The sequence below is a fragment of the Sorex fumeus genome, unplaced genomic scaffold (genome assembly GCF_029834395.1).
Source record: "Sorex fumeus unplaced genomic scaffold, SorFum_2.1 ptg000098l, whole genome shotgun sequence".
Taxonomy (NCBI): domain Eukaryota; kingdom Metazoa; phylum Chordata; class Mammalia; order Eulipotyphla; family Soricidae; genus Sorex; species Sorex fumeus.
Window position 1 is genome coordinate 44045291 of NW_026606155.1, and position 9467 is coordinate 44054757.

At 38.5% G+C, this 9467-nt stretch overlaps 1 pseudogene; it reads left to right on the forward strand.

Annotated features, from left to right (window-relative positions):
• Positions 1–6941: 6941 nt before the first annotated feature.
• On the forward strand, positions 6942–7695 carry LOC130041888 (coiled-coil-helix-coiled-coil-helix domain-containing protein 2-like; annotated as a pseudogene).
• Positions 7696–9467: the final 1772 nt, after the last annotated feature.

Below are 9467 nucleotides of genomic sequence, written 5' to 3' on the forward strand. Positions count from 1 at the left end.
CTCCACCCCTCTCGGAGAGCCCGGCAAGCTACCGAGAGTATTCGATATGCCAGACACAGTAACAACAAAGTCTCCAATGGAGATGTTACTGGGCCCGCTTGAGCAAATTGATGATCAACGGGAGGGCCTTTACTTACTTTACTTTATAATAAAATATGTATATGTAGCACTGTAGCACTGTCCTCTCATTGTTCATCGATTTGCCCGAGTAGGCACCAGTGACGTCTCATAACAAATTGTGAGACTCGTTATTACTGTTTTTGGTTTGCCAGGCTTTGCCTTTTGGGCGAGATACTCTCGGTAGCTCACCGGGCTCTCTGAGAGGGGCAGAGGAATCAAATCCGGGTCTGCCAAGTGCAAGGCAAATGCACTACCCACCGTGTATATATACCATTTTGAGGTTAGCAGATATAGAATGGTAGTTTTCAATCCTGGCAACACATTTGATTTGTCTGTGTGTTTTAATACTTTAATTTAGACTTTAATATGTTTTAATTCATACTTTTTTTTTTGCTTTTTAGGTCACACCTGGTGATGCACAGGGGTTACTTCTGGCTCTGCACTCAGGAGTTACTCCTGGCGGTGCTCAGGGGACCATATGGGATGCTGGGAATCGAACCCGGGTCGGCCGCATGCAAGGCAAATGCCCTACCTGCTGTGCTATCTCTCCAGCCCCCTTAATTCATACTTTTAATATGAAGTATATTCAGTGAAATATACTCATCCTTGGGTAAAAATGTTGATAGATTTTAACATGGTTGCCTTCTTGTACACATCTTATCAAGACAGAAGAGATTTCTAGCTTTGAGCAACTGTCCAAAGCTCACCACTCTCCCAACCTAGCATGTGGGCAAGACTTGCTGGCTCTTACACGTCACATAGGGAAGATCACATAATATGTACTCATGCATCTTTTTCTCTTCCCTAAACTTAATGTCTATGTGATTAACTAATGTTGTATATATAACTTGAACTTTTTAAGGCTAAATTGATATCGGTTTATAGCACTGTATAGATTTCAGGATGAATTTAGCAGATAGATGGGACAGAGACTGGCAATGAGTTTTCAGGAAATTAATAAAATCAAGATATGATTTAAAGAAGTTACTTAATCACTGGCCCTAACATAGCCCAAAGAGCATGAAGACTGACCTATTTTATGGGCACAGGAACTGAGGTCACTAAGACTCAAAAGTTACACCAACCTGGGTCCAAAGAAGGCTGGAGAGAGAAGCTCTGGTAAAAACAAAATGCTGTGATAAGCACATGAAGTTGAACTACCAGAAGTCAAAGCTCTTCCCAACTTTTTTTTGTTGTTCACACTTGACAGTTCTCAAGGGCCTCTTCTAGCTCTGTGGTCAGGGGCCACATTTGGTGGTCTTTGGAGAACCATATGCAGTGCTGGAATTTGAACCACTGTCCAGGATTTAAATATTTATTGAGGCCACAGCCACATGAAGACAAGTGCCTTAACCTCTGTACGATCTCTCTGGCCCAACTTTCTTCTCTTTGACAATGTCCTACATTGTCTAGGTGACTCATTATTAACAGAAAGCCTCAATTAGGGTCAGTTTGGCAGAAAACCTATAAAACCAACAGTGAAAGGCAAGGCATATTCCCACATTCTGGGGATCACCCTTATCTCAATTTGGGATGTGCAGTTCCTTTCTTTTACTTTATGGTGCACCCTTGGTTCTCTTTCCTCTGGAGAAGACTGTTCTCTCTCCAATATGTTACCCATGCTCTTTCCTTCCTCATACTCTCTAAATAAAACTGTTATACTTCACTAATTTTCTCCTGAAATTCTTTTCTGTAAGTCAAAGCAACAGGACTGCAAAGAACCTGGGTAGGAGTTAGGATAAAATTTCCTTTTCCTGCAAAGAGCAATTTCTCAGTCCAACCTGAGCTCTATTACTCCCCGAGAAATTGGGTGGTAGGGATAAATTTACATGCCAAGTAGATCAAGTGGGATTTGGTGCAATCTCATAATTGTTAAGTGGAGCTAGTGGAACACAAATATCCATGTGGCAGAGGTAGTCATAGCATACTATATCAGTCCTGACCCACTTAGTCACTTCCTCAGGTAGAGAGGAGGGCAGTAGACTCCCCTGTTGGGGTTACTACCTCTCTCCTCCCTACAGTATTTTTTATTGCCACCAGAATTCTAGCTTCCATCCAGTATAGTAAACTTGTCCCCTTTAACCTGATTTACTTCCCCCTCTTTCCTTCCCTTCTAAATTTTGTTCTTATATTTTAAATTATTTTGGTTTTATTTAGTTTAATAATTTGTTTTGTTTATATTCCACATATGGTTGAAGTCAGATGGTCCTTTCTTTTTGCTGTTAACTTATTTAATTAAGCACGATGCTCTCTAGTACCATCCAGGCTGTTGCAAATGGCAGGATTTTAGTTTTTTTTAATGTCTAATTTTTATTCTATGTTTACCTCATCTTCTTGATTATTCTTGGGTTGCTTTGAATTCGTGGTTATTATGAATAATGCTGTAATGAGCATGAGCCTGCATACATATTACTTCAAATACCCAAAAGTGGGATCACTGAATCATATGGCATTTTCATTATTTTTTCTTTCAGGCTTCTCTGTAGTGTTTTCCATAATATGAGTTAATTTACAATCCTTATCAACAGTGTGTATTTTTCCTTCTCATTCCCACCAACATTTGTTTCTTGTCTATGTTAATTATAGTCTTTTTCACATAATCCATATCTTTTTGGCTCTGCATTACCCTAATAATGAGAACATATTAATTTTATATTTAATAACATTTATCTACATATGTGGTTGTTTAATATTTCTTTATCATTCCTCTTCAGAGTAAGTGGTCATACCGTACCCACCACAAAACACTGGAATCTATCCATCTTCATCTGTTGTACCCCTCCTCCTCCTCTGAAAATATACGTTCTAGTGTCTGAATAAGAGGGTTAGTCTTACCTGCTCCTTTGTGTCATTGTATTCTACATATGAATGAGTAGTTATCTTTTTTCTTTGCATTTGTCTCTATCTATGGGCACTTGAATTATTTGTTTATCTTGGTTATTATAAATAGTGCTACAATAAACCTAGGAGTGCATAGATTCTTTTGAATTAAAAATATTTAAGTTTTTAAAATAGATACCTAGGAGTGATATTGCTGTATGATATGTTATGTTTGTGTTTTACCATCTTGAAAAGTCTCCATACTGATTTCCAAAGGGGCTGGGCCAGTTTACATTGCCACTAACAATTAAGTGTTCCCTTTCCTCAACAATTTTGGCAACACGTGCTGTTCTTGGTATTTGCAAGACAGAAGTGTGGTAATATCTCATTGTAGTTCTTATTTTCATTTCCCACGTAAATTGTGTGAGTATTTTTCAAATGCCTGTTGGCCGTCTGTATGTTTTCTTTGGAGAAGTGTATTCCCCTTTGCCCCTTGTCCTTCCCTTTATTGTGGTGATGACCGGGAGGGATGTCACACAGTGCTTGGATGTCATGCTTGGAAGATCGCACATATCTTTGTTGGGGGTCACATTCTTTCTGTTGTGATAGTACTTCATATTTTGGTTGTAGTGCTCCCTGGAGGTCACTGTGGTGCTCACACATATGCTCAGAGGGTTGCACACCTTAGTTCTGCTCACACACTTGTGGTTTCAGAGAAGGGAGATTATACATTCTGCATGGGACCAGGAACTACAAACAGCAGAGCTGCCCTTATTTACTAGGTACATATAGATTGGATCAGGGACCAGTGATCAAACTTCTGGCCTCACACTTATAAGGTTGGCGCTTTTACAACTTAGCCATTCCTGGGCCCTTTCTGCCATTTTTTTGATGAAGTTATTTGTTGTTACAGAGTTTTTATCCCTATACATCAGATATCAACACCTTGTATGATATAAATGTTTGACAAATGTTTTCCTCCATTCCATATAATTTTTTGTTTGACTGATTTTATTTTTTAGTATCATTTGATGATACTAAAATTTGATGCAGCCCCAGTTATTTATTTTTGCTTTTTCCCCCCTTGCTCTTGGAGTCATGACCCCAAAGAAATCACTAACTCCACTAGAGTATTTCACTTATGTTTCTCTCTATATTTTATGGTTCAGATGTTATATTCTACAACTGTTCTAACACCTATTTTTCAGGTTTTTTATTCTTATTGAACCTCATCACCATTCTGATGAGTTTTTACATATGGTGGAGATAACAGTTTAATTCAATCTTTTACAAGTAGATATCATATATTCCCAGCCCCACGTATTAAAGAAATCTTTAATAAGTTTCTCCAATTTAAAGATATCTCCAATATATGCTTTTTAGTTTCTTATTGAAAATTAAGTATCTATGCTACCAACTTCCTTATGGATATTTTATATTACCTGTCTGTTTTCATATCATAATACTTTTATATAACTGTTATAATTGACTCTGTCAATTCACGCTATGTATGATTCTTATACATCTTTAAGTGAGGATTCTTGCTTTTTTTAAACCTCACTAATCTAAGGCTTTCTAACTGTATTTTCGCTTTCTATCAAAATATTTTCAGCTCATTATGTATTTTCTTATCTGTAAGACTGATTCCAGCAACCTCCAAAGAATTCTGACTCCATTCAGTAAGAAAAGAGAATATGTGCCTAACGCCATGTACAAAAGTAAGATCAAAATGGATTAAAGACCTCAACATCAGACCGGAATCCATAAAGTACATTGAAGACAAAGTTGGCAAAACCCTCCATGGTATTGAAGCTAACAGTATCTTCAAAGATGTCATGCCACTGGTCAAGCAAGTGAAAACAGAGATAGATAAATGGGACTATATTAAACTAAGAAGCTTCTGCACCTCAAAAGAAACAGTGACCAAAATACAAAGACAGTCTACAGAATGGGAAAGGATATTCTCCGAATACACATCCGACAAGGGGTTGATATCAAGGATATACAAAGTACTGGTTGAACTCCACAAGAAGAAAACACCAACCCCATCAAAAAATGGGGCGACGAAATGAACAGAAAATTTCTCAAAGAAGAAATCCAAATGGCTAAAAGGCACACGAGAAAATGCTCTACATCATTAATCATCAGGGAGATGCAGATCAAAACAACAATGATATATCATTTCACACCACAGAGACTGGCCCACATCCAAAAGAACAAAAGCAATCGGTGCTGGCACAGATGTGGCAAGAAAGGGGCCCTCCTTCACTACTGGTGGGAATGCCGACTGGTTAAACCCTTTTGGAAAACAGTATGGACAATTCTCAAAAAATTAGAAATCGAGCTCCCATTTGACCCAGCAATACCACTCCTGGAAATATACCCTAGAGAGGCAAAAAAGTATAGTCGAAGTGACATCTGCACTTGTTTGTTTATTGCAGCACTGTTTAGAATCTGGAAAAAACCTGAGTGCCCGAGAACAGATGACTGGTTAAAGAAACTTTGGCACATCTACATAATGGAGTACTATGTAGCTATTAGAAAAGAGGAAGTCATGAAATTTTCATACAAGTGGTACTACATGGAAATATCATGTTAAGCAAAATGAGTCAGAAAGAGAGGGATAGACATAGAAAGACTGCATTCATCTGGGGAACTTAAAGTAACAAAATAGGAGACTAACACCCAAGAGTGGCTGAGATTAGTACCAGGAGTTTTGCTCCATGGCTTGGAGATCAGCCACACATTCTAGGGGAAAAGGGAGCTCAGATAGACAAAGGAGCACCAAATAAAGGGTGTTGGGACGATCCTCCCAGGATGGGAGAAGCATGCTGAAAGCAGACTATAGACCAAACATGATTGCCACTCAATGCCTCTTTTGTAAACCACAACACCCAAAAGGAGAGAGAGAACAAAAGGAAATGCCCTGCCACAGAGGCAGGGTGGGATGGGGGGATGGCGGGTGGGAGGGATACTGGTACCGGTGGTGGTGGAAAATGGGCACTGGTGGAAGTATGGGTGTTTGATCATTATATAATTGAAACCCAAGCACAAAAAATTGTAAATCTACAAGTGTACCTCATGGTGTTTCACTAATAAAAATTTTTTTTTAAAAAAAAGAGAAAATGAAGGGATTTGTTACTGTCATCTAGTAGGTAGAGGTGAATATACCACTAAATATCTTATAATATAAAACAGTCCCCATCACACAGGATTATTGGGTCCAACATCAATTAGCTCATGCTAATTAATACCTCCTCTCTAGTGTCCCTCTGTTTATTTTAAAATATTTTGTCACATATAAATAGTTAAGCTTCCAATATTTTTATGTAATCTTATACACACACCCATATGTGCTATCAACATATTCATATAAAATTTGACATTTTGTTTTATGTAAGATAAAATCCTGTGTTTGAATTACTCTCTACTTCAAAATAAGAGCTACTTCCCCAGTTCTTCATAAAGAGAATTCATGCTGTTCTAGTGGCTATATTTTTAAGTTTTAGCATGCCTGATGTAATTTGAAAATTTTTTACTTTGATAGAAAGTAAAAGTGTGATAGCTATGATCTGCTATATTTTTTAAATCTTCCTTCCTTCTCAAACCTTACTTCAGATGTTCTGGAACAAATAATGCATTCTATGACCTACTGGTTGGTAATATCAGAGAGTTGCATCAGTTGCCAAGATTTTTAGGGAAGGGAATCTTGGACCATGGAATCTTAAGGGCATGCAATCCCAGCATGGTAATTAAAGCCTCTATTAGGAAACCAGAGAGGTAAGAAAGCAATGCTATTGTGCTTGGCTTGCACATGGCAAACCTGGGTTCAAATCCTTGGCATCCCATATGGTTCCCCAAGCCCACTAGAAGTGATCCCTGAGGAATAAGCCCTGAGGAAAAAATACTGAGCACCAACAGATGTGGGAAAAATCCAAAACCAAATCAAAAACTTTCTGTTAAGAGTGTTATTCTCGCCTGTGCCGTTATCATGCCATGTGATGCCTCGTGGAAGCCAAAGTTGAACCTCCCGTGTGGCCAGCCAGGCACCACAGATAAGAGCTGCGCCCCCCTCCCCCCCCCCGCCCCCCGCATCAGTAGCACAGCCACCAGCTACAGCTCCACCATCTCTGCTGTCGGCTCCCCAGCGACACAGCCTGGTCTCATAGCCCAGATGGAGAGCACTACAGCTGGTAGTGCTGTTGGCCACACTATTGGTCATGCCATCACCGGGGGCTTCAGTAGAGGAAGTATTGCTGAGCCCACAAGGCCTGATATCACTTACCAGAAGCCACAGGGAACTCAGACGGCTTACCAGCAGCAGCACCAGTTTGGGCCCTGCCACTATGAAATAAAACAGTTTTTGGAGTGTGCCCAGAACCAGGATGACCTTAAACTTTGTGAGGGTTTCAGTGAGGTGTTGAAGCAATGCAGATTTACAAATGGATTAGCCTAATCAAGAAGTTGAAGACATGGAAAATCACCACTCATGATCAGTTAATTTACCATAAAAACGTCATTAGTAGTGAAATGCAAAGGGTGAAGCCACTGATAAAGCCTATTCTCAGTAGCTTCCCTGTTTGCAAAAATTTGCATGGAATAGGTATTATTCTCTCACCCACAGACTGGTTCATGAGTTAGTACTAAGTTTGAGACTGAGCAAATGCTTGTGTGGCTTCCCTAAACACCATTACAAAAACCAGTTTTTGTAATGGTACAGTATATTGGTTAGAATAAAGTGATTTTCTTCCAGGATAAAAAAAGAGTATTATTCTCTCATTTTCTCCTTATATTTTGACATTTTACTTAAAATGATTTTACACCAGGACCATAATACCAACAGTAATGTAAACAAATTACCTACCAATAATGACTTTTTAAAATACTAACAAATAACATACATACAAAATTAAATATATTATAAATGTACAACATGGAAAGTTATAAAAACCTTACCATACCTGTACAATTAGCACCTGGATTGAGATTCATGAGTTGGCGACAAGAAATCCCCTTGCATTTTTTTCTTTTAGTCACTACTCTTCCCTACCTAGTTCCTCTCCTCACTTCTATCAGCATAGATTCACTTTACTAAGGGTAGAACTAAAATAAATGGAATCAAAGCAATATATTCACTTGTGTCTGGTTTCTGCCACCCACATTAACTTGATGACATTCATTTATGTTGTTGTGTATGTATTAGTAGATATCCATTCTTATTACTGTACAGTGTGCAAATATTCCATACTTCCTGTTGAAGAAGCTTTTTTCAATTTAAAGGATCTTTCAAACAGTGATATTATAAACACTATTATAATTATCTTTTTTGTGAGCATATGTAACACATGTATGGATTGTTACTGACTCTTCAAAGAGGCATTCTTGACTATAAATGTACAACATGTTTAACTTTATTGTAATGCCAAACAGGTTTCCCTGTAAATTGGTCACACCAATTTACAAACCTGTCACAAGTGTAAGGGAGTTCCATTTGTTTTACATTATTACCAACTTTTGTTATTTTCCACTGCTTTCTTTGTTGGCATCCTTCTGGCTATATCATAGGAATGTAAATATGGTTTATTTTGTATCTCTATAATAAATGTAACTAAACATCTTTTTATATACTATTATGCCTCTTGGGTATTCCTTTTTCATGAGATTTCAATTTTCTATTCTTTATTTTCTAATTTAATAGCATTTACGACCTGGCCGACCCGGGTTTGATTCCTCTGCCCCTCTCAGAGAGCACGGCAAGCTACTGAGGGCATCTTGCCCCCACAGTAAAGCCTGGCAAGCTACCCGTGACTATTTGATATGCCAAATACAGTAACAATAAGTCTCACAATGGAGACGTTACTGGGCCCACTCGAGCAAATTGATGAACAACAGGAGGACAGTGCAGACAGTGCTACCCAATTCTTTATATCTCTTGCTGTATAAATATTTTTCTCATCCCCCTTCCCTTAAGAGAATTTTCATAACATTTACAGTTTTAGGACAATATTCTTTCATTTCATAAGCCTGTGATAATTCTATTTTTATTTTTTTAGTAGAAGATATCTTTATTTCCATTTTTTAAAATAATGAGTTTTATAAAAGAGGAACCGTTGGTGTCAGTGTCCTTGTCAACATGAACTTGGCCATAAGCATTGATTCATTTGAATACCTTACAACCCAAATCAGATCATTATACTTGAATAGGTACTTGAATAGAATAGGGCTGGAGCGATAGCACAGCGGTAGGGTGTTTGCCTTGCACGCAGCTAACATGGCCGACCCGAGTTTGATTCCTCCGCCCCTCTTGGAGAGCCTGGCAAGCTACCGAAAGTATCTCTCCTGCACGGCAGAGCCTGGCAAGCTACCCGTGATGTATTCGATATGCCAAACACAATAACAACAAAGTCTCCAATGGAGATGTTACTGGGCCCGCTTGAGCAAATCAATGAACAATGGGAGGACAGTGACAGTGACAGTGACTTGAATAGATGTGGCTCACTGCCAGCAGTTTCTATCTTTGTTGTCTA